General features: G+C 44.2%; 1 long non-coding RNA gene across 2 annotated transcripts in view; it reads right to left on the reverse strand.

Annotated features, from left to right (window-relative positions):
• LOC144379329 (uncharacterized) overlaps positions 1-25656 on the reverse strand; it is a 220092-nt gene that overhangs the window by 12540 nt on the left and 181896 nt on the right. Inside the window, exon 3 of one of the 2 annotated variants that reach the window (XR_013442150.1) lies at positions 15763-15888. This is a non-coding gene — a long non-coding RNA (uncharacterized LOC144379329). Of the gene's footprint in view, positions 1-15738; positions 15889-25656 lie in introns of those variants that run through there. The other variant, XR_013442149.1, reaches the window with a different exon arrangement.

A 25656-nucleotide genomic window follows, 5' to 3' on the forward strand; every position in this document is an offset into this window, starting at 1 on the left:
TGCTGTATGGGAAGCCCAATTCAAATCCATATGTAGTAGAATTCAAAGTCCTCCCCCATCCTTGTGCCACAGGGCCTGGGGGTCATATAGTGCTGGGTCCGAACCCTAGCTCTGGTCATTTTACTGAGTGGGACTTTGGAAAGGCTGCATCACCATGTAAATCCCAGGATCCTTATGTTTAAAACAAGTAAAAATTGAAGATAAGCATATCAGCCTTTCGCAGTTGTGTCTAAAACATCTAGTAAGAAGCCGACACATCTTGAGTGCTCAGGAAATAGTAACTCTTACTATTTTGTTACCAAACTATTCCCATGATACTAAAAAATAGTACTTTTTTGTTTATACCCATTGATGTGGATTTTAGTTGGCATTGGCTAGTTATACTTTTTTTTTTTTTTTTGAGGACAGTCTCTTCTTTGCCTCTGGGGCACCTCCTCCCTCTACCCACCCCCACCCCCACCCCCACCTCAGCGGTCTTTATTAGAGGAAGGAAAAAGGCATTCTGTTTAATGTTTTCTTCTGCTTGCCAAAGCTCTCTCGGCCCTCAATAGTGCAGTGTTGATGACCTAGTTAGTCCATGGAATATCTCATTTTTGGAAGAAACCTGATGTCCCTAAGTGCTCTGAGCACAGAAGTGTGATCAAAGTGCTGGTCTACCCTGGCACAGCCTCTTGGCCTCAGGCAAGGCGGTTCAAGGCACACACTTGAAAGGCCTCAGACTGGGCCACTTGTTGGTGCTAAGGGAACATGGCAAGGGTTCCTTCCTTCCATTAGGTTATGCTGAATAAACTTCACAAGCTGAGCTTGCCTACTGCAGCCCCCCTTCTACCCATGTTCCTCCAGACCCTCTCTCCCGGTGGTCCCACTTGCCCCACGGCCTTCACTGCCATGCTCTGCTTGAGAAAGCTTGGGATTGAGTTCTTCACAGGCACATCAGGGGAAAGCCCTTTGAAGATGCAAAGGGTGTCTGTGAGTCATTCATAATCATCGTGATTCATAAGCCAACTTCAGAGACCAGGTTCGCTTTAATACTCATTATCCCTTCAATAGACTGAGTTGGGCCAATAGTTAATTTTCAAATTGCAGGACTCAGTAAGGTGAGACTCTACAGGCAGGGTAATTAATAAATTATTTTTTGAAGAGAGGTTGGGTCTATTCAATTTTCCAAATTTATTACACACATGAGACAATCTTTTTAATTCCCTCCCCTCAGGGCTCAAGAGAGTTCATCGTCAGCTCTCCTCGCCCTGTTCTCCGCCAGCCTCTTGTGGTCTGTCACACACACCTTAGACTGCCAGGTTGCCATGGTCAGAGGGTGTCGCTCAGAGAGGGCCCTCAACTGGCACTTGCTTGTCATAGGATGCTTCACCTGTACCTTCCCTCTGTGCCTTTGAGTAGGGCCTCATCCCTCAGCTGGAAGGCAATAAAAATGAGTCCTGAAAACCATTCACAGTAATGTCTCGGTCTCAATGACGTCACTCACCCCCTAGTTCTCTCTCCTTGCTCTAATGTTTATTTTCCTACGTTCTGGCCTCCTGGGCTTTGCTGTACAATGCAGCATGTTATGGGGTGAATTGTGTCCCCATAAGAAGATATGTTGGGAGTCCTAACTCCTAGTGCCTCAGAATATGACCTTATTTGGAAGTAGAGTTGTTGGAGATGTAATGAGTTAACATGAAGCCACACTGGGGGAGGGACTCCTCATCTAATAGGACCAGTGTCCTTCTGAGAAAATGCTAATGTGAAGATAGAGACACCCAGGGAGAAGCCTCAAAAAGACAGGAGATTGGAGTGATGTGCCTACAAGCCAAGGAATGCCAACAATATCCTGAGAAGCACGAGAATCTACAGAAAGGCAAGGAAGGATTTCCCTACATATTTCAGAGAGAGCATGACACCATCAACACCATGATTTCAGACTTTTGGCCTCCAGAACCGTAAGACAATAAATGTGTGTGGTTTTATGGTACTTTGTGGTACTTTGTCACAGAAGCAGCCCGGGCATAGAAACACACAAGGACATGGCAGAGATGCTCTCTCCTACACCTGAGCTGAGGCAAGGACAGCGTTGGCATCCAAGTTTGAAGATCAGGTAGCGTTAAAATGTTCCATCTTTATACACATGATCTAATGTAATCATCTCAACAACCTGATGAAGCGATTATCATCGTGCCTAATTTACAGATGAAGACATTGAGGCTCTGAAAAATAAAGAAACTTCTCCAATCTCATGGCCAATAAGTGGCAGACTTCGGCTTACACCCCCATGTTCCTAAACCTTCACTTGCATTCTCTGGACTACATGCTGTTGTCTGCAGAGGCTCAAGCTGGAATAATGATTTGTTCACCTGGACTTTTTAAATTATTCTTGGTCGCTTTGTGGTCATAGCATTTCAACCCAACCGCCATACTTTTTGGTAATAGCGGCTGATGATAAAGCTGATCTTCTCTGAAGTTCTGTCCCCCTTTTCTTTCCAGAGGAAAAACTCGTTGACCGAGAGACAGACATCGTTGACAGGACAGTGACAAACAGGAGTGCCTCAGCTGACAGAAGGAGACACACCAGCTAAGAGTGATGGCGGCTAGCTGAAAATACACACTAATCTAATCTTCTGGCTGTTCTAGATGAATCTCAGGAATGTGGGAGGCTAGCATGTCAGATAGGCAATTATTGGCCGGACGCAGGATTGCATAATGCAATGATGACTCCGGCTTCCTGCTTTGGCTCGCATGTGGGGAGCTTGCCAAAGAGGGTTTATCTTCCCAAGAGAAACATGCCAACTTTGGGAGGATATGAAGTAACTGTGATTATGGGAAAAAAGACATGCTTAATGTGAAAATAGTCGAGGTCTCCTTCAGCTTGTACTCTGAATCTCTTTCCAGTTTTTTTCCTTCCTTTCTGTCTCTTTCTATCTTTCTGTCATTTGGCCTTTCTCTCTGAATTTCTGTGCCCCTTTCTTTTGTTTTGCTTTTATTTTCACTGGCCTCCTTGCTTTCCACTCAGATCTTCACTAAAACTGATGTAGTGTCTGAGGAGAGTGTCTCGATGCATTTCCCGTGCAAGAAGATGCTGATAAATAGTGTCTGTGTTGGTTTTGTGTGGAGGGGTCCCGCAGATTGAAGGGTCCTATTAACAGGCAGCACACTGCTCCATCTCTCTCTCTCTGACAACTAAACAAGCAACTATCCTGTACTTCCTTTTTTCTCCACAAAGACCACATCACATCCCTACAACTGCACGGGCTACAACTGCTCAAAAGCAAAAACAAAAACAACAAAAAACATGGCTCCCATTTGGTCTCCCTGAAGTCCTGACGGAGACCCAGAGAGGGGCCGCCAAAATGCTTTTTGAGAGAAAAGCGGCTCAGAGAGGAAGAACAGAAAGGCCTCTTGGAGGTATTTCTTAGTGTTTGTTTGTTTTCAGATGAGAACAGTGAGATCCAGAGTGGCGAGGTCATGAGTGACACCGTCTCCCGTTGGAACTACGGGTCCCGTCGCCCACTAATACATAGTGCATCCTCTCTTCCTGTTAAATAAGACATTTTGTGTGGATATAAAAATGTAATGTAGCAGCTCAGGAATTATGGAGTCAGAAAACAGAAGAGTACAAAACCTAAGAACATGTATATTTATAGAAAACCCCTCAGGAAGTATTTATTATTTTCTTAGATGATCTTGCACCGTGAAGAAAACGTTACATTATTTAAGCGGGCAGAAAAAATTATGCGATAGCACTTAGAGACTGATGAAAATTGGATTAAAATTCTCATGGAAACCTTTTTTGGGGAGCTGAAAGAGGTCATCATTCATCACCTAGTTCACTCAAACAAGTTCATATTGAGTGATTAACCACTTGCTGAATATTTATTATTTGCTCAGGCTCCATGGTAGGCATTTGAAGGAAATTAACCGATACCTTTTTTAAATGAAGTTTTGTTGTCTTATTTTAAATATGAAAATCAGGTTCAGAGAGGTTAGTCAACGGGCTCAAACTGACGAAGTTGTTAAGTTGGCGGTCAGCATTGAAACTCTGGGCTTCCTGACTCTGTACTTTTCCCCTTTGCCCCATACTCTCTCTCCATTATGTGCATTAGGTACAGATGAAAGCAAGATTTTATTTCATTTTGGTGATATAACTCTTTCCCTCCTGTGCCCTCTATAAAACTGTGTGGGCATTCAACAAATGCAGAGTGAATTTTACATCATCACAACATAATTAGCCTAGATGCCAGGTTTCCTAGTAAGGAATCAAAAGTATTGTGTTCACATTCCTGATTTTCCTCCCAAATAGCATGCCTTCCTCCATCACCCCCTGTGCCAACTATCAAATAAATGCTTAAAAGGTAGACACAGTATTTTTAAGGATGAGATCCATAGAATAAAATGTGTCAACCTCCTCCCTAAATAGGGTTCAAGACTTGCAGTGAGGCTTATGTTTTGTCAGTGTGTTCTTATTATATTACCTAAATGCACAGAGATCCTGAATGTTACATGATGGCTGGCCACACGTCATTGTGCTTTATCAGTAAAATCTCTACATGGTAAACACTGTCAACCCCTACCTTGCCACAGATTCTTCCAGCTGGAATCATCCTGTCTGGAACAGAGCTCCTGAGCCAGTTTCAAGCTACAATATTTCTATCAGATTTTAGAAGTCTCACCCCGAGGGTGGTGTGTGAGGGTGCAGAGTGAGACCTGCTAACTCTCACTGTGCTGCGGTCTACTCAGGATGGACCTTGGTGTCATCAGCTTCTAAGACACCCATTACCTCCACCGTGGCCCTCCTCTTCCTCATCTTCGACCTCCTCCTTCCTCCTCCTCCTCCTCCCACCTCCTGTCTTCTTCTACCCTGTTCTATCAATCACTTCATCCCCAACATCACCATGCCTAATCTTTAAACCAACCCTAGGAGACAAAAATAATGATCTTCATTTTCCAGCTGAGAAAAATTTGATCAGAGTTCAGATCACTTCCACGAGATCACCAGCCTAGCAAATGATATGGGCAGAAATCCAACCAGGGCCTGCCTGCCTGCAAGGTGGAAAGCTCTAATCGGTACCTAGACACTGAGTTGTTTTTACCCTCCAGACTCCGCTGCTCCTCACCACGTTCTACCTTCCAGACTGTCACCCCCTCACCACCATCCTCATCACCCACCTAGCACCGACACCCAGACCGTCTCTTTAGCTGATGGGGCCCTGGACTTCCCTTGGCCCCCCTCCCCCCAACTGGGGCTGACTGTGGAGACCACTTTAGCTCCCTCTGCCCATCCTACTCCATGTAGATTTTCTAATCCTTCCTTCTCCTTCCTCAGAAGCCAGTTGTAGTTGAAATCCCAGAATGCCTTGCACCAAAACATCTCAGAGTTAAGATATTCTCAGGAAACCTTCTCTATATTAAAACATGGTTAACTGTGCCTTATTTATAAGTCATCTTTGGCCTCCTAACATATCACTTCTCTCACTGAGAAGTTACTTTCTCGTGTCAATCCCCCACCCCTGGCATTCAGTCACTCCCTAAAGACTGACTTACCCAGGAGTCCTTGAAGACAGCCGCAGACATCTTCTAGGGCCCAGGACAGACAGACAATCCTTTCTCTGGGTCCTGACATGCTTTTTCCAAACTCCATTCCACCTGGTCCTGTGGTCTGGCCTGCAACTGCTACTGATCCCTTTAAGCTCTGTTCCCGTGCCTGGTCTTGGCCTTGGCTGTCTCTCTCCCACTTGCTTCGGGCCTATCATGCCCTGGGGAGAACTCAATGCCCTCCAACCCGTCATTTTGCTGCTGAGATGGCCTGCCTTGCCCCAGCCCCATCCCCTCCCAGACAAGGAGATTCTGACAGTTTGTTGTTTGATGACAGATGAAATAGGAATTTTTCTTGTGTCTGCCACCGACCAGCAAATACCTCTCAAACCCTCTCACCTATTTCTGAATCAAGGACCTGGGGTTCTGACAAACGATAGGTGTCTGACTTCCCAAATCAGTGTAAAAGAAAGCAATCATCCAAAAAGAACAGAAGTTTCGAAAAACCCAGAGGAGCCTAGAGGAACTTACGAGTATTTCCCAATTCCATTTTATTTCATTGGTTTTCAAATAATTCTTTCCACTTGTTTACTCCGAATGGAGATGCTAGGAAAGGGATAAAAACCTTATGTGATGCTGCAGAGACAGGCTGGCTCCCGGATCCACAGATCCCAGGCGGGATGGCTGTTCTGGGAAAGCCCAGGGTTCTCTGGGGCAGCAGGGAACCCCGGGCTGGTCCCACGAGAGGCTGGCGCTGCCTTTTTTGCTCTGACACTGCCTTGTTGAGTTATTCCGGGCAAATCTTTCTACCTTTTGACTTCTCTCAGAATTCTCTCTTTTTTTTTTAAGATTTTATTTCTTTATTTGAGAGAGAGAAAGAGAGGGAGAGAATGAGCGGGGGTGGGGAGGGGCATAGGGAGAGGGAGAAGCAGGCTTCCCGCTGAGCAGGGAGCCCAACTCAGGGCTCCATCCCAGGACCCAGAGACCATGACCTGAGCCAAAGGCAGACGCTTAACCGACTGGGCCACCCACGGGCCCCTCTCTCAGAATTCTTAACTTACAAAATGAAATGGCTTCTCTATGTCCTTTCCAGAATGAAGGTGTAAAGGAAAGGTCCGCAGGTCAGGCTACCCTCAAGTTCTCTGCTCGCATGCGTGCTGGAGGGAAGGCAAATCATCTGCTAAATGCAGGGGGCGGGGAAATTAAGTGGACACCTGTGGACAGCAGTACCTAAGTACTGGGGGGCTGTAGAGAGGAGGGCTAAGGGGGAGGGGGCATTGATCGACTCACTCTTCTGATTCCCCAGAAGCCAGTCCCTGCAGGAGAGGTGAGCATATGCTTCCTTCCTTGCCATACTATACCCTGCTTCCAAGATGTTTACAGAGACTTCAAGGAGTGAACCGAGTTATTAAAAGAGTAGCAATTAGGGTGGCCCATCCCGGCAATTTAAAGTTTCCTGTCTAAGGAAGCATGTGGGGAAAGGGGGTGTTCAGGGAGGGGAGAGGAAGAAGCATTCTTGTCTCCCGATTGGACCTCCCCGCGATTCCCATTTCTGAATGCAGACACAGGACGGCTGGTGGGCGGGGGTGGGGTGGGGTGTGGGGAAGCTTGCCTGGAGCCCCCGCTCCCGGGAGGACCACATGCAGCCCCAGATGTCCCAGCTGTCTCATGGGCCCCCCTCCTCAAAGAAGTGTCCCCCGCTTTCCTCTTTCAGGGCATCCTGGCTCAGCTTTTAAAGCCTTTTGGCATCCTTTGCCTGCCTCCCCAAATTAAGCTATGCTAGAAGCTGCCTGATAAATCACTCTGCACGTTGGCTGCCGTGGGACTCAGAGAGAGGCCGCCTCGTGATTTACAGTTGCTGTGGGAGCGGGCTTTTCCAAACAGCCAGCTTAGGCCACAGACTCATCCCTGGCAACGTGAGCATTTTTGTCATTTTTGTCTCCTTCAGACCGAAGCGGAAGAGAGGGAGTGGGATTGCTTTGTTCACAACTTGCTGGCCGTCCGTCCGGCCAGACAGCTGGGATCTCCAAGTTCATTGCTGCCATACAACTTGAGCTCAAGAAGCCAGCTCCAGAGAAGGGGACTGTCATGCAAGGCCTGCAGGAGCCCAGGCCAGGGAGAGGAGAGCCTTCCCTTTCTGAAAGGAGGTTGCACAATGCCGGGCAGGCCCTCTGCTTTGTGGTCATGTTTTCCCAGAAGCCCAAGGGGCCCATCCAGGAAAACGCCCATGTTGCCTTGCTTTATCCGCTGCTTCTTCCCAAGGGGATTTCATTTCCTTTATTGTTTTCCATAGTTGCTATTCTAAGTCAGGTGCCTGGGACCCATCCTGAAAGTGAACGGCTTCCGACACACTACTTTCCACCAGCTGTGTGGTTTGGTGGGGAACTCCCGAGCCTTGTGCACACACAGCTTTTCTTTCCAGTTCCAGAGGATTCTATTGTGACAAGTTCATTCTTTTGGTACTCATGCTTCATCTCCAAAACCAGAATAAGATCTTCTTTGAGAGATTGTTGTTTGGATGAAACTTAACCTAGCTGGCACATAGGAGGTCAATGAGTAAATGCAAATAAAATATCCATCAAAGATGTTGTTGCTTGTCTTCTGCTTTTGTTTTTGTTTTGTCTCTTTTTTTCCTACTGATAGTTTTTTCAGCCAGCAGTGGAGATGGGGACCAAAAGGAATGCTTCAAAAATATGAGAGTCATAATTCAGTATAAGCTTGCTAAAAATAACTTTCCCCAGACTCAATTTGACTGGACAGTTTCAGTGATATAAAACTTATAAGGCAAAACTTAGCAGTGCTCTTATTAGCAGTAATACTTTGCAAGGGACACAGATCATGAAAAAAAATGCAAGGTTTTTCATGTGGAGAGAACACAGATTTTTATCTCTGGGGTGAAAAATCTCCTTGGGAATGTTTACTGTTGAATGACAAGTGACAGGCCATTTGAAAGAGGAGAAAAATGTTCACTTTTGCTTCCCAACAATGGGTGTCTCCCATCTCGGAAAACTAAGAACTTATTTCCTTCAGGAAGTGTGCTAGATTTACTCTGAAATATAGATCTGTTGCCTCCCACTCTACATTTTCTTACAATTCCTTATCTATGCTAACCCTCCAAGAGCAAAGGTATAAAGTACAGTTTTATTGACAAGAAAGGGAAATTGTTCCCTTTCTCTTTCTTTTTTATTTGTGGGTCTGGGATTTGGTTAAGAGCGCACACAAGTGTGCCTGATCTTGTGCTGACATCTAAAGTCTTATTCCAGAGATTCATCAGGGATGCTCATGCCTCTTGGTATTATTTAGAAATTTTGCTTGAAAGGAACAGGAATAGACAAAGTTAGTTATTGTTACTGTATCCCTCTGTCTTCCCAGATGATACCAGATTGCCTTTCCTCCATCTGTGCTTTGCATCTGTGTACGTACACACACACACACACACACGTGTGCATTCCCGGTCCATCTCCCAGGTAAGCCTCCATCCTCTGCTTTCCTCTTTCCTCTGGGAACAGCCCTCATCTTGTAGTGTCTGTACAAACAGACACTATATATTGGAGTAAAAGAGACTTGAAATTATACTAAGTTGGAATTAAAAAGATATGAGTATATCCTTTAGGTTTTGTCACAAACTGCCTGTGTGACCTTGGGGAGTCCTTTTTTTTTTTTTTTAAGATTTTATTTATTTATTTATTTGACTGAGAGAGAGAGAGAGCAAGAGAGCACGGGCGGGGAGGAGCAGAGGAACAGGGATAAGCATACCCCCTCCTGAGCACGGAGCCCGATGTGGGGCTTGATCTCACCACCCTGAGATCATGACCTGAGCCGAAATCAAGAGTCAGACACTCAACGAACTGAGCCACCCAGACACCCCAGGGAGTCCTTTCTTATTTGTAGGTCTCCAGTTTGCCCACTTAGAACCTGAGGCAATCAGACCAGCTAACTTCTAAGATCTTTTCTGATGTTGTTACTTGATTCTAGATTTTTACAGCTTCTAGTCTACCCAGGAGCTCCCCACAAGAACAAAGTCAAAGCCAGCCTCAAGTTTATGGGGTGATAAGGAAGAGGTGAGACCGCATTAAGGGAAACCAAAAGCAGAGTCCCTTTCCCCCCACTGCAAGCCTTGTCTATAGCACGCCTGTGTTTAATAGCACTCATTTGTATTATAAGAAAATGTGAACATTGGCTCCAAGCTCCACTGATTTCTCCTCCATCACCTTGGACTGTTTTAAGAATTAAATAAAATAATTCAAGGATGCCCATCAGTACCAAACAGCTAAATAACGTTTGGTATACTCACACTTTAGAACACTATACAGCCACTCAAAGAAATGCATCAGAGCTAACCAGATTGACTTGGCAAGGGTTTCTATAAGGCATTATTGATTGGAAAAAGAAAGCAGTAGAACATGTGCATATAGTATTCTCTCATTTTTACAAAACAATGCCAGAAGTTTGATATATGTGTGTGTGTATCTGTTCACAGATCATCCTACTGCGCGCCAGGCATCTCCACTCTCACCCACTGTCCCTGATAGTTTTTACCCCCTCTCCTGCTTTACTTTTCCCCACAACGCTTATCTTTTGACTTACTGTTTGTTACTTCAGTGCTTTTTGTTGATCTCCTCCGATTAGAACATGTAAGTTGTATGAAATGAGGAATCTTTGTGTTTGTTTGTTTGTTACTCATTCGTTTCATCCTCAGCAACTGGTATGATACTTGGCACGTAATTGCTGCCTAATAAATATCTGTAGAGTGAGTGAATGAATGAAGGGGGTGAATGAAAGCATATGAAAATGGAGGAAAATATGGAAGAGATCAGGTGAGGTGGAAGGTACAAAGGGGGAAAGCTACAGAAAAAAAGGCAAAGCTAAGTTGCATTAACCATGGCATGATAATGGGAGTACATTTACATACTAATGAACGTGTCTGTGGTTGAGCATGTGTCATTCCAAATATGCATGATGAATGGACCCCCTCAGACCTCTAAGAGGGTTCTGTGAAGTCCCTTCCTCACTCTTCATTTTCATATGATCTCGGGTTTTGCAAAGGGGTGCCTTCATGGTGACCCTGGTATTGGGATCCCAGTGTCTGCACTCTCTTCCCCAGACCTTCTTGCCCAGCAGTGGGAGATGTGGTGTAGTCCCTATATTTCTACCATCAAGGTGTGGCCTTGGCTAAATCAATTCCATGTACTGGGTTTTTGTTTGCTTATCTTTATAATAGACCTAAGGACATGGATCTTAGCACACACCCAGGTTTTTGTGAAGGCTGTGAAGATAGTGCCGACCTCTTCCTCTGCACTCTTCTCCATCTCTGATCCATTTTCCATCCCACCCTGTGCTTCTAAATGCAGATGGTTATTTCGCTTTCAGAAGAATGTGGATCTCTAAGCAATTACACCGTCTGCCTTATCTGTGTGTGCAGCATCTTCACGGTCCGGGTGGGGACCATGTCTTATCTTTGAATTGTCGGTGCTCAGCCAAGGGCCTTGCTCAGAGCAGGCACCCAGAACTCTTTACTAAGCTCCATGAATGTGCAGCCAGATGTCATCTGGGATCACTGGGGGTTCAGGTAAGCTTGGTTCAAACACCCAATTTCATGGCTTGAATGAGTATAGACTCCTGTGGATAATTTTGAGAATTCTGGCTTTTCTGCCTACTGTTTACCTCTATTTCTCCTGTGGTATTGTGCCTACTCTCTTGGTTCTTTTTTTTTTTTTTTAAAGATTTTATTTATTTATTTGAGAGAGAGAATGAGATAGAGACAGAGAGAGCATGAGAGGGGGGAGCATCAGAGGGAGAAGCAGACTTCCTGCTGAGCAGGGAGCCCGATGTGGGACTCGATCCCAGGACTCCAGGATCATGACCTGAGCTGAAGGCAGTCGCTTAACCAACTGAGCCACCCAGGCGCCCCTACTCTCTTGGTTCTGAATGCCCCAGACTGAGTCCAAAATTTGACCCCTTTACTCATTCTCATTAAAAAAAAAAAATAAAAATCACTTGAGTTAAAGATCCAGTGTTATGGATCTAGTAAATGTTTCTGAAAATTTGAAAGTCTCATCACTCCTGTATGGTTTTTGACCATCCCTTATAGGCACCACCCCAGCTGCCAGACACCTTTCCAACACCAGTGTTTTTAGCATTTGACTTTCTGGCTCTGTCTAGCTCCCCAGGAAGTGTCTGCTTCTTTGCCAGGTTCTTGTGCCTCTCCCACCAACCTTGAAATTCCAGCAAATAAAATGTCTCCAGCCTCCAGCCAAACCTACCAAATTATTATGATGTTCTTTCCACGGTCATATTAACCTAAACAGAGTTCCAGATGCTTCTCAGGGTACAACAGATAGGTTACTACACTTAACGCCTATGGATGGAGACAGATATTTGTATACGTAATACGGACCCGACATGTTACATTAAGTACAACTACAGAGGACAGCACAAGTAAAGTGCCATCTACCTAAAGCAAGCAAATATTAACCATTGTGAGCAACATATCTCAGTGAACCCACTGATGTAGTCAATAGTCGCCAAGCATCTGCTAGGAATGTCCATCTCTGTGCTGTAGGCTGGCCATCCTGAGGTGAGCTCACCTTCTGTTAGCACAGAGGACGTGCATTCAAATGCCTGTGATATAGGTCAGAAACTGTCGCCATCACAGAAGGAGGCGAAACACACTACGGAGTTCAGAAGCAGAGAAGTACCATTGCATAGACACATCTCTTCTGAGGTTGTAGGAGATGGTGTATCAGTCAGCCAGGGCTCCCACAACAAACCACCATGGGCCAGGGGACTTAAACAACAGAAATTTATTTCTCCTAGTTCTGGAAGCTGGAAGTCCAAGATCAAGATGCCAACTGATTTGGATCCTGGTGAGAACCCTCTTCCTGGCTTGCAGATGGCTGCCTTCTTGCTGTGTCTTCAGATGGTGGATAGAGAGAGTGCGAGCCAGCTCTCTGATTCTCTTCTTAGAAGGACATTAATCTGATTGGATCAGCACCCCACCCCACCTGTATCACCTCATGTAACTTGTGACTTTAATTACCTCCATAAAGACCCTCTCTCCAAATGCTGTCACCTTGGGATTGGGGCTACAATATATGAATGGAGGGGGGCATTCAGTCCCTAACAGATGCTATTTTGGAAAGCTTTCTAAAAGGTTATCTAGTGGTCAAGTCATTTCAGGCAAAGAGAATACCAAAAAATGATGGTGATGATGATAGTAATAATAGTAATAGTAACAATACTAATGACCATGTACTGTGCTCTTGTGAGGAGCCCACTGATACCACTTTTCAGTTCTAACAACAATATTACCAGGCAAGCCCTACAGCGCTCCTTTAATGGAGAAGAAACTCTAGGCTTCAGGAAGTGATTTTTGCACCAGATCATTCCACTGGTTAATTGGTAGAGAGAAGGTTGAACTCAGGTCTGATTACTACAAATTAGCACTGCCGTGCTGGGGACTCATACAAAATTTTCCTGGTGCAGTTAGTTGCTCCATGACCTTTGCCGGGGCTCCCCCGGTGGGCCCTGGAGCCTTACCTTACAGGAGCAGGGAACCAAACCTGAGATCTTCTCGAGTCTTTCAGCTACCTTGTGCATACTCAGGGCTGTGAAAGAGTCAATATATTTAAATCCCAAGTATCTCCTCTTAGTTTTACCTTCACACAAACATAATAGGCAACAGAGCTTTCTAGTGGAGTCTAAATAGCTTTTTGTCAGCCCACAGGCTTTTAAGCCAAATTTGCACTTCTAGAAGCAATTTCCTCAGACCTGGTTGGGCTGCAGGGAGACAGCTAAATGCTTCTCTACCTCTTCTTGTCTGACAAATTGAGTTTCCTGTAAAGAAGGGGGAAAATCCTAATAGTGATTCATCTGTAGGTTCTACTCTTTCCTGAACTTTCTGAGGGATTGTTGGCTTCTTTTCTCCCACCCCCTTTATCTTACTGTGCATTAAAATTCCACTTGAAGTCTTTATGAGTTTGAGGGCATCTCTGAGTCCACTTGGGAGAAAACCGTGCTGAGAATCAGTGTGAGTGGGTGCATATTTCACAACCGGAGCAGATGAAATTGTGTATCCTTGAACCATTTACTTAATCTCCTGACCCTCAGTCTCTCCTTCTATAGCAGCGAGATAAACATACTTCCCTCACAAGATTGTTCTGTGGGAAAATGCATGATAAATCATCTAGTCCAATAGGCACAAAGTAGATACTCAAAAACTAGTAGTATTTTAATTTCTATCGCTAGCACTTGATTTTTTTAAAAAGATTTATTTATTTATTTTAGAGAGAGAGAGAGAGGGATAGCACAAATGGGAGGGGCAGAACGAGAGGGAGGAAGAACCTCAAGCAGACTCCCCACTGAGCATGGAGCCCGATGCAGGGCTCAATCCCAGGACCCTGAGATCATGACCTGAGCCAAAACCAAGAGTTGGATGTTCAACCAACTGTACCACCCAGGAGCCCCTATCACGGGCACTTTAAAATATTAGCAACGCTAGTAATGTATTCTATGGTTTAATTCTGCTTCTCAGAAGGAAATACATAAATATGTTGTCTGACCTGAAACTGGTATATTTCGATTGGGCTGCACCTCACCAGCTCTGGAGTTCACAGCCCATTAGCAATAACAGTACAGGGATGGGTTGGGCTGTTACTGAGCACCACTGTGTAATACGATGTCTCACTCAATCTTCACATTAACTTCATGAAGCATCTGTTGTCAGCTCTGTATTATTGATAGCTGTCAGCTCCCTGAGTTCAAGGCCTGTGTCTACTGTGTTCCCCGTGGAGTATTCGGGGCCCGGGATAACACCTGGTACACATCAGACATTCGGTAAGTGCAGGCAGAGTGAATGTGTACAGCCACTTTCCCCAGGAGGTCTGTAAAGCTCCAAAGTGGGTCATGGGTCACATCTTCTCTGTTCCCTCATTCCTGAGCACAGAGACAGGCACGTGTTAGGCCCATTGTTAAAGCCTGGGTTTGAAAACTGGTAGTTGAAGGCAAAGACCGTGAGAAAGGGACCAGAGCACGCACATGGAGAAAGTTGGAGGTCACTGGTCATTTTGCAAAGAAAAGGGATGCTTCCTCCTCTGAGGAAAAGTGGTAGGGAAGAGAGTAAGCGAGAAGGTAGGGGGGAAAGAAGAGAAAAGTCCCTTTGCAAGGTGGGACAGCACAGTGATTGAGAATTCTACCTTTGTATCAAACGAAGCTTGGTTTGGTTCTGGCCTGGCAAAAGCCAAGTCATCTAAAACTTCTGGGCCCTGATTTTCTCATCTGTAAAGTTGGTATAATGAAACATACATTTCATGGTGTTTTGTGGTAATACAAAAATGTGGAAGTGCTTTATGAATTATAAAGGGCTATATACAAACGGTTCTCAATACACCTACTACAGCAAGATCTGGCACTTATAAATGTTACAGAAGGAATATCTCAATTAGTCCTGATATGCAGAATAGAGATCCTGCTTATGCTGTAAACTCTCATAATGAATCGGTATCTCCCATAGCATAGAATTAAATAAACAGCTAAAGATAGGGGTTTAGTCCATCCTTCCAACCCAATCTTTCAAAATCCTACCAAGAATCATCTATCAAGGAATCAGTTTAAAAAATTCAGAGTGAATTAAAGAAAGTTGAACAGTCAGCCAGCTCGTCTGACTCTATTGTTCAGACAAGTGATGAAGTAGAAACAAAAACAATTTGTTTGTATGAATGGAGTGGGCTTGTTCCTCATGCAGCGTGATTCACCAAATTCCGGAGCCAGTCCAACTGGTAGACTAGAAATGTGGGATTTGTGTTGATTACTTTGTGTTGTTTGGGTAAAACCAGACAAATTTGGGTATGTATAACTTTTTATTATATTTCTGAACTATGGGGGGGAAGTCTTCAATTTTTTTTTCCATTTATTTTAAATAGTGGCCTTTGAAACTGGTTTTTGGTTTTGTATATAACAGCGGAGAAGGGATGACCCACTTTCCTTCCATGCTTCCTCCCACCCAGCCTCTAAATAAGTGTGAGCTAGTCACTACCATACATGTGGGTGGCAGCTCTGTTCTTGGTTCAGGGAGAGAAAGAAGCACAGGCAAATAGAGATGCTTTTTAGCAAGTTGTGGGACTTGAAATCTTGCATTTGTAATAATCCAAGGAAAATGGAACCGAGTCAATTATTGTTGAGAGATACAAAAGTCAATCACATTTGGTTATTGTTATATGGTACCAGGCACAGAGAACTCACCCACTGCAAACTTTGTAGTCATTTTGTGAAAAACTTAATTTCTAGCAGTCAACTCCAGTAATATCAATGGTGTTGTTTCATCATATTGTTTCCGACTTGCTGGATAGTGTTTGCTCACTAGAAGCCCTGCAATGAATTTAGAAATCAGAGTGCTTAAAAACATATATCATTGAAGGTAAAGAAAAATCACCTGATAATAAATATTTGCAAAATACTTTAAAAACAATATTTTTTTTTTCAAAATTGCTGGTAGCATCTTCAGATTAGATAGTTTCATGAGGAGTAAATGGGAGAAAAAGAAGAAATCTAACCCCGTTTGGGTGTTTGATACATTCTCCTTGAACTTCATTTACTCAACTTTTATTTTATTATGTCTCAGGTATTGTCCTGTGAGTTACTCTTTACTGACCACCGTTAAACTGATTTCATAATTACAGTCTTTTCTCTAAGTATTTAGGTTCATTGGAGACAGTTTGTGGCCATCACAGAAAGACAAGGTGAAAATCAATGGGCTGCAGTGTTCCCACACATGATCTATATTTATAGATATTGGAAGTGGACTGAGTCATCCAGAGATGAAGGAAGTGTTGAGGATCTAGGACTCAAGAGACAATAATATCTCTGTTTTGTGATGTGGCTTCCTTTGCCTTCTGTCTTAGCATCAGAAAATAGAACTTTCATCCTTTGACCTGGAATCTTTATGGCAATATTCCTTGGGAAGCACCAAGAAATATTGAGTGAGTATGGATAGTGAGTACGGAGATAATCATTATGTCTGTTTTGGTGTCTGTACATGGGTTCAACTAGCTTTATTGGCTAGCTATGGAGTTATACGAACAAACACATCAGTATCTTTCAGAATCACATTTCTCGAACATCTATTATGTGCTTGAATCTACTACATTCATTCATAGAACTGCATCAAAAGACAATTCAGACATTTACTTGTTATGAACATTTTATCACGTGGAAAACAAAGCATTTGCAAACAAGGAGATTTCAACCCAAAGATGGCACGTGGCTCAGAGGCACATTGTTACAGGATGGATTACAAAGTGAGAAGGATAAAGTTGTTTAAACTTTACCTGATCGGCTATTATGATGGGTGTTTCCAAATTGCAGGGGATTGGCTAAAAGTAATTATATTAGACCATTTTAGGAAGACAACTCATGTTTTATTTCCAAGTATCAGAAGCATTTATAAGACTTGACCCAAGTTAAATTTTGCTTATGTTCATGAAATAAGCTAGATTAAGTACATTTCCCTTACATGGCTTCACTGTTTTCGTCTGCTTCAGGGATTTTCAGGTGGTCTTCATTTTTTTTTTTAATTTTTAATTTATTTATTTGACAGAGAGAGACACAGCGAGAGAGGGAACACAAGCAGGGGGAGTGGGAGAGGGAGAAGCAGGCTTCCTGCGGAGCAGGGAGCCAGATGCGGGGCTCGATCTCAGGACCCTGGGATAATGACCTGAGCTGGAGGCAGACGCTTAACTACTGAGCCACCCAGGTGCCCCGGTCTTCATTCTATTTTATTTTAACACCTGTCTAATTGGCCTCCATACAGAAATAAAAAAATTAACTGGCTGAATAAACTCCACATGTTAACACTATGGCAAACTACATGTATATAGTGTCTTAGGTAAAATAATGGCTCCCCAAAGATGTCCCAATCTAACAACTGGAATCTGTGACTATGTTGTGTTCCATGGCAAAAGAAACTTTCAGAAGTGATTAAGGTTACTGACTTGAAGACGGTAAGGATCCTGGATTATCCAGGTGGACCTACCTAATCACACAAGACCTTAAAAGCAGAGAATTTTCTCAGGTCGCGCTCAGAGAGATGTGGCAGAAGTTGGGGAGACTCAAAGTGTGAGAGGGCACTTGACCCCCATTGTTGAAGGGGGACCACCTGGAAAGCATGGGAAGAAAAGCAAATGACCTCCAGGAACAAGAGAATAGGAACCCCAGTCCTACAATTGCAAAAACTCCTTTCAACTCACAACCTGCATGATCCCAGAAGCAGGTTCTTCCCCAGAGCTCTGGAAAAGCTCAGCCTTGCCAACACCTTGATTTTGGCCTCTTGAGACTCTAAGCAGAGAACCAGCAAAACCATCCTAGTCTTTTGACCCACAAAACTGTGAGTTCATAGGTGGGTTGTTTTAAGCTACTAAGTGTATAGTGATCTGTTATGGCAGCAATAGAAAACGAATGCATACAGTTTGAGATTTGAGTTGAGTAGCAGATATGTATATCCACTACCTTTTTACATTTAAAAGCAGCCAATGAAACATTCATGGAGTCTTTTCTAATTTCCTCCCAGTAATACAATTCTAAGATTCCATTTTACCTTTATGTAATTTCAGCTCAAAAAAGCCCAAAGGCTGCAATTACTGAGGAGGGATAATAAGATACCTAACGTTTGCTACCTGAAGAGAATTGGACATGTTAATTTTCATGGAGAATCTCCAGTGAATTTCCCAAGAAATTTCATTTTCTAGAACCTTTCAGCTCAGAGCAATTTGCAGTTTGGGGATCTGCAGCTAGAACAACCAATTATGCGAGGGCTATATCATCATTTTTCAATGAAAAGTTCAGCACTGCCTCACCTGCAGCGGGATGCGAGAGGAACCCAAGACATGTTGTCTTTCTGGAAAAACAACTATCCGTTGCTGGATCACATGACACTCTTGGCCTCATTGACTAGCAGCTCCAGCCATCTTAGAGCAGTTGCCCCTCCTCTCTGGCTCCTTCTCCCGTGCAGTGTCCTAATGAAGGTATTTGTGTGGTAGCGATGTAGGGTACCCCTTCTCCTACATCCTAGGGTACCTGGGAGCAGAAAGTGTGTCTCCCACATATTTATATTCCTGCAAGTGCCTGGAAATCTGGTCTTTCAATAAATTCAAGATGATTTATATAAAAAAAATGGAAGGCTTTGCAAGCTCAGCCATCCAGTTCTTCTCCTATATGCCTGAGACTCTGCTCGTCTTTAGGAATGCATTAGTGCATCAGATACAGGTTTTCTGTTCTCAGGGTGCTCTCGGTCAGTAGGCACATGGACACCCAAACGAAGTTTATGACAGTGTGCCAGGTATTACACCTGATGAATATGCAGAGTATTAGAAACGCCAAGAGAAAGATCTGGGCCTTTTTTTTTTTTTTTCTTGAGAGAGAGATAGCATACACCAATGGGGGAAGGGCAGAGGGAGAGGGAGAGAGAGAATTGTAAGCAGGCTCCATGCCCACCGCAGAATCCAATGCAGGGCTCAATCTCACAACTCTGAGTCAAGACCTGAGTCAAAATCCCGAAATCAAGAGTCGGTCGCTTAACCAACTTAGCCACCTGGGCGCCCTTAGACCTGGGACTCTTATGGGGGGGGGGCGAGGAGGAGGGGAAACTGTCATCTAACTGTTTGTAGCAGAAACAAAGTTCAAGCATAATCTGAAAGGAAGAAGAGATGGTAGTCAGGAAAGAGAAAAGGACATGCTCTCCAAGTACTGTAGGTGGACACGGGGAAGTGGAAGAAGACGGGGTTGGAGAAGGAGAAAAACAACAAGCGATGAATGGCCTGGATGTCCCGGGACTTGGTGCTCGGGACAAGGGCATGGGAGTAAGAGAGCTGTATCCACCGGGCAGTATTCCAAAGGCAAGGACTGGCTGGCCGTGCAACAGGGATTTACAGGAAGCCCGAGGGGGGCATGAGAGACATCGGGTGGTTGCTGCCATAGGCCAAGGGCAGAATAGAAGCTGAATGCAGAATGGTGACTGAAAGGCAGAATTTGTTGCCTTTAAAAGAGATGCAGTATGAAATAATCTAGACACAGAGTTTAGAATCACCAGCAAACGATTACATTTTCAATGGAAAAGCATAATTAAGCACGTTGTTTGGTGACACAAAATAAAGATGCCAGGTGGAACAGTGTTTGCTGAACTCAGCTCAGCTTAATTGAAAATGCTGCGTGATTGAAAGAAGCGAATCCTGTCTGCCTCTTGTAAAAACAAAAGGCACTGTTCTTTCACCTGAGCTTCTCAGTGCCAAGGAATGAATGCATTAGCTGGAAGCGCTCGGGGACCGGAGAAAATGTACACCGACTGAACATTAGCTAAAAGTGCCAACGTCAGTGGCTCTGACAGAGAGAAGGTGAGTTTGGATAGAAACTCATTGTGTGTGAACGTGATCTCTTTATGGGTTTCTCTGCAGCCAAGCTGAGAACTAAGAGGGGTTCTCTGAAGATAGCAACAAAAGGACAGATTAAAAACAGGAAAAGTTAAGGCAGAGCAGGTCAGTGGAGTCAGACCTCTGTATGCAAACGTGACTTTGCAGGCTTCCACGGAGGTGGGTAGGGCACCAGGCTTTCTGGGACTCTGCTGCTCCATAAAAAATGGTCTGTACTAGTGACTATGACCCAACCTCGAGAACTGTGGCCTACTTAGAAAATTCTACTTGGCTAGTATATTTCATAACGTACCAGTTCAACCTCTAAACATCTCTAAAACAAGAAAAAAAGGTTTACGTCAATAAAGCTATCACTCCCCTCCCTGGGAAGGAGGGACACAACTTCAATCCCATTTCTTTTTTTTTTTTAAAGATTTTATTTATTCATTTGAGAGAAAGAGAGAGAGAGACCACAAGGCAGGGGGAGGAGCAGAGGGAGAGGGAGAAGCAAACTCCCCGCCAGACAGAGAGCCTGACGTGGGGCTCGATCCCAGGACCCCAAGATCATGACCTGAGCTGAAGGCAGACACTTAACTGACTGAGCCACCCAGGCAGCCCCCCTTTCAATCCCACTTCAAAAGAATACATGAATGAATGAGTAAATGAGTGAATTCCAAGGTATTAATGATCATTGAAACTTAATTACTCAGGAAAATCATGCATTTCCAAAAAAAGTCCTAAGAGTAGAATGGTGGTTATCAAGGGTTTGGGGAGCGGGGAAATGGAGAGATGTTGGTCAAAGGGTACAAACGTCCAGTTATAAGATAAATAACTTCTGAGTATCTAATGCACAGCATGGTGATTATAGTTAATAATACTGTATTATGTACTTGAAAGTTGCTAGGAGAATAGGTTTTAAATGTTCTCACTACAAAAAATAAATGGTAATTATGTGACATAATGGAGGTGTTAGCTAACACGGTGGTGATAATTATTTTACAATATATAAGTGTATCAAATCAGCATGCTATAAATCTTGAACTTGCACAGTGTCATATCTCAATTATATTTTAATAAAGCTGGACAAAAAAACAAAAACAAGACAAAACAAAAAATTGGTGAAAGGCATGAACAGCTCACCAAGGAAGATCTGCCAATGGCAAACAAGCACATGGAAAGATGCTCAAGATCACAGGTCACCAGGGAAATGCAAATGAGAACCACGAGATGAGATACCAGTACACACTTATGAGAATGGCCAACACAAGGAACACCGACGACACCGAAACTTGCACGGATATGAAGAAACAGGAAGTCTCACTCGTTGCTGGGAATGCAAAATGGAACGGCCACTTTGGAGGACACTTTGGCAGTTTCTTACAAAACTAAACATACTTTCGTCTTAAGATCCAGCAGTCCCACTGCTTGGTATTTACCTAAAGGAGTTGAAAACTTACGTCCATGCAAAAACCTGCACAAGGATGCTTCTAGCAGCTTTATTCACAATTGCCAAAACTTAGAAATAACAAAGATGTCCTTTAGTACGTGAATGGATAAATAAACCGTGGCCCATCCAGACAAGGGAATATTATGCAGTGCTAAAAATAACTGAGCCATCAACCTTAAATGCATATTACTAAGTGAAAGAAGTCAATATGCGAAGTCTACATCCTGTATGATTCTAACTATATGACACTGTAGACAAGGAAAAACCGTGGAGGCAGTAAAAAGATCCGTGGTTGCCAGGGATTGGTTGGGGGGGTGGGATGAAGAGGCAGAGCACAGAGGATTTTTAGGGCAGTGAAACCATTCTGTACGATACTATCTATAATAGTGGATACACATTATCATACATTTGTGAAACTCATGGAATGTACCACACCACACGGGAACCCTAATGTGAACTAGGGACTTTAGATGATAATGATGTGTCAGTGTAGGTCATCAATCATAACAAATGTACCTTCTGGTGAGGGATGGTGACGTGTGTGGGTGTGAGAGAGAGAGATCAGGGAGCATCTGGGATATCTCTGTACTTTCTGCTCACATTTGCTCTGAACCTAAAAGTGTTCTTAAAAAGTCTTTTTAATAAAAAGGAGGGGGGGAGTTTACCCCAAATTAGTAACTCTAATCAGATGCTACCATCCCTGGGGTAGTAAGGGAAAAAGTGTGTGTGTTGCGGGGGGTAAAATAATGTTACCCAGAACCCCAAACACGACCGCTGGGGCTGCTATGGGAACCCCCACGGCCCAAACACTCTGCAGGAGCTCGTGTTGCCACCACAGCGGCTGAGACCACCTGCCCCAGCAGCACCGTGCTCCCCAAGCTGCTGGGGCTCCCTCCCCGCTCCTGGGACCCTCCCTGGGGCCATGAAGCCAGGTTTCCACCCCTACACGTGCTGCTGGCAGCAGAAAGAACACATTTGAAAATAGAACACATTTGAAAACCTACCCCCCTGCCTTCCACTCTGCCAGCAGCGTCCCCCACTGGCAATAGCTGACAGAGAGCCAGCTGGAACGGGGACCCCGGGATGGCGGTTCACAGACTTCCAGTCCTCTGCAGGGCGGAGGAGAGCATGTGAGCCAGACGGACAGTCTACAAGCAAGTAGTTGGCTGGTAATTTAGACAAAGATTGCAAAGGCTCCTCCCTTTGTCTATCTGCTGGTCTTACCTCTTTGAGATTTGGATCAAAAGAGTATTGCGGGGGCGGCTGGGTGGCTCAGTTGGTTGAGCGGCTGCCTTTGGCTCGGGTCATGATCCTGGGGTCTTGGGATCGAGCCCCACGTCGGGCTCCCTGCTCAGTGGGGAGCCTGCTTCTCCCTCTCCCTCTGCCTCCCCCCTGGCTTGTGTTCGTGCTCTCTCTCTCAAATAAATAAAATCTTAAAAAAAAAAAATATTGCGTTTTCTTCTTTCTTTTGAGACATATTTTGATTTGCCATTTGATTTCTTTTTTTTTTTCTTAAGATTTTATTTGACAGAGAGAGAGACACAGCGAGAGAGGGAACACAAGCAGCAGTGGGAGTGGGAGAGGGAGAAGCAGGCTTCCCGCAGAGTAGGGAGCCCCATGCTGGGCTCGATCCCAGGACTCTGGGATCATGACCTGAGCTGAAGGCAGACGTTTAATGACTGAGCCACCCAGGCGCAAGTGCCGTTTGATTTCTTATTTGGCCCATTGCTTGTGCAGTAGGGTGTTGTTTAATATTTACAGAGTAACTATTTAATATTTACATTGTAGATTTTCCAGCTTTTATTGTTGATCTTTAGTTTTGTACCATTGTAGTTGGAGAATAGAATTCCTATGCTTTCAGTCTTCTTAAATTTGTAGTATTTGTTATGTCATTTTTTTATGTGACTTAACCAGGGGATTCTTCTGTGTATACTTGAAGAAGATGTGTGTTCTATTTTTCTTGGATGGAATGTTTTATATATGTCTTTTAGAACTATGGATTCTAAAGTATGCTTCAAGTAAAAAAATGTTCTTGTTGAAAGCAAAATAGTAACTTTAACTGGGCGTACTGGTTTAAAATAAAATATACCAGAGGGGAGGTGGGTTGGGAGGGATGGGCGACATAGGTGAAGGGGATGAAGAGTACACTTACCATGATGAGCACTGAGGAGTGATGTATCGAACTGTTGAATCACTATATTGTACACCTGAAACTAATATAATACCATGCTGGAATTAAAATAAAAAACTTAAAAAAAAAAGTAATCAATTTTAAAAAAGACTGGAACCACCACCACTATCCAAGGGCCTATGCCAAGTGCCTGCCAGCTATTTTGTATTCATTTTCTCAAATCCTTATAACAACCCAGCCACATAGGATTTAGATATATAAATACAAAAATGACTCAGAGACATTAAGTCACTTCTCCAAGGTCAAACAGCTCTTACGTGGGAAACTAGTCAATCTCTGTTTCATCTGTCCTCAGTTCTGTGCTGTTTTTATAACTCTTGTAGCTTTACCTAATCAGAATTGAATATTGGGTGTTTTTTTTTTTTTTTTTAGTTCCTAAAGTCATCACAAGAGGAGTTCATCCTAAAAGGTGTAAACAAAGAAATGAAGGGAAATTTGCCCACGGGTTGCCGTTAGCATTACTGCCCTTTTTCACCCTGGCCAGACCACTAGCCCAGGGCCAAGTGCATAAACGCCCCCAGACCTACAAAATGGCAGGTCTTCTTGCTGTGCTATGTCCATCTTCCTCAGTGCAAGGCAGCTTGGGTGAAACTTCCCCAGCACTAGCGGTTCAGAGGAAGGACACTGGACGTGTCCGAGAGTCCCACAGCTCGTGCCAGAGGACTCGGCATAGACTTGGTCAAAGACATTGGAGGGTGTGTGAAGAAACCCTGCCACCAAAGACTAAAGGTCACACTGTGAAATCCTGCTGGGGTGGGCATTTGGGGTTCCGTGCATTTGTCCAGTGTGAGGGGGAGGGGATGAGTGGGATGGGTGAATGATGCTTTATAGTGGGCCGCAGAAGGGGGCTGGGAATGAAAGAAATGTGCATAATGTGTTAGCTAAGGCCCTGATTAAAATGGGTGGAATGTTCATGTCTCATGTGGGGGAGAGAAGCATGGGTCTTTTTCTCTAACTCACCACTTCACCACTGTCCCCGGGCGGTGGCTGGCTCGCCTGACAACTTCAGATTTTCATTCTCTTTTCATCTATCTGGCAATGACTATGTGCATTACCTTTGTTCCACTCAGTGTACCACGTGTTGTTAACCTTTTTGGAGTTACAAAGTACTGTGGGATTATTAAGTTAGGGAGGGCACCTTTCCTGTCCTCAAGGAGCTTGAAATCCAGAAGTGGAGAAAAAGGGGGCAGACACAAAGAATTCTGATGTACAGTAACCAAATAAGGAAATGCCAAAAAAGGTAGAGGGAAAGGAAGCCATCAAATATTGAGAGCTTTTATAGATCAGGGACTTCAGCTAGGTTGTTCCATTTAAATGCCAGAGCGTCCATTAATACACATTGTTATCCTCACTTTATAGACAGGAAAATGAGGTTCAAAGCAGCAAAGTAACTTGTCCAAAGTCACAGAGTCGGAGCCACGAGAGCTGGGTTGGAGGGGAATTCTTCTGATCCCACGCCCCGAACCACAATGCTTCAACAGAGGTGTAGACAGAGTGATCTGAGACCCAACCAATGACAAAGCCCCCTGGATGGAGGAGAGAGGTGAGTGTGGAGGGAGGTGAGCTTCGGAAGTGAAGCCGCTTGACCAGACGTGAGGTATATGGCGGCCAGAGTGTGGGGAGGGGCATCCCAAGAAGAAGCAGCAGCAGTATGAGCAAAGAAATAAAACCACAAAGGCTCATGCAGGAGGCTTATATAAAAGAGGGCAAGGTCCCCTGGGGAAGCAGAGCAGTGGGAACAGAAGCATCCACCGAGTGAGCACCGAGGACTGGCCAGGCCCTGAGAACACAGAACAGGGAGTCAGTGAGGGATGGGATCCATACGGGGCTGTGAGGAACCTTCTAGAAGCCGAAGGGCTGTCACAAACTACATGGGTTAACATCTGTTCCCATGTTTTCTGTGTGGCTTCCCGTTCTATTTCTCTTCTGTTTTTGCTACACTGAGTCCCTAGTTTTGGAAATTAAGGGTTTGAACAAATGACCCGATTTGTGATTTCCATGAGCACAGTTTAAAATCGAAATGAAAGGACTATCAGTCTCCTGATGGTGTTGGATTCTGCAAATGAGAAGCGTCATAGCCATATCCCTCCACCCCCAAT

Source organism: Halichoerus grypus, chromosome 10 (genome assembly GCF_964656455.1).
Source record: "Halichoerus grypus chromosome 10, mHalGry1.hap1.1, whole genome shotgun sequence".
NCBI classification, from domain to species: Eukaryota; Metazoa; Chordata; class Mammalia; order Carnivora; family Phocidae; genus Halichoerus; species Halichoerus grypus.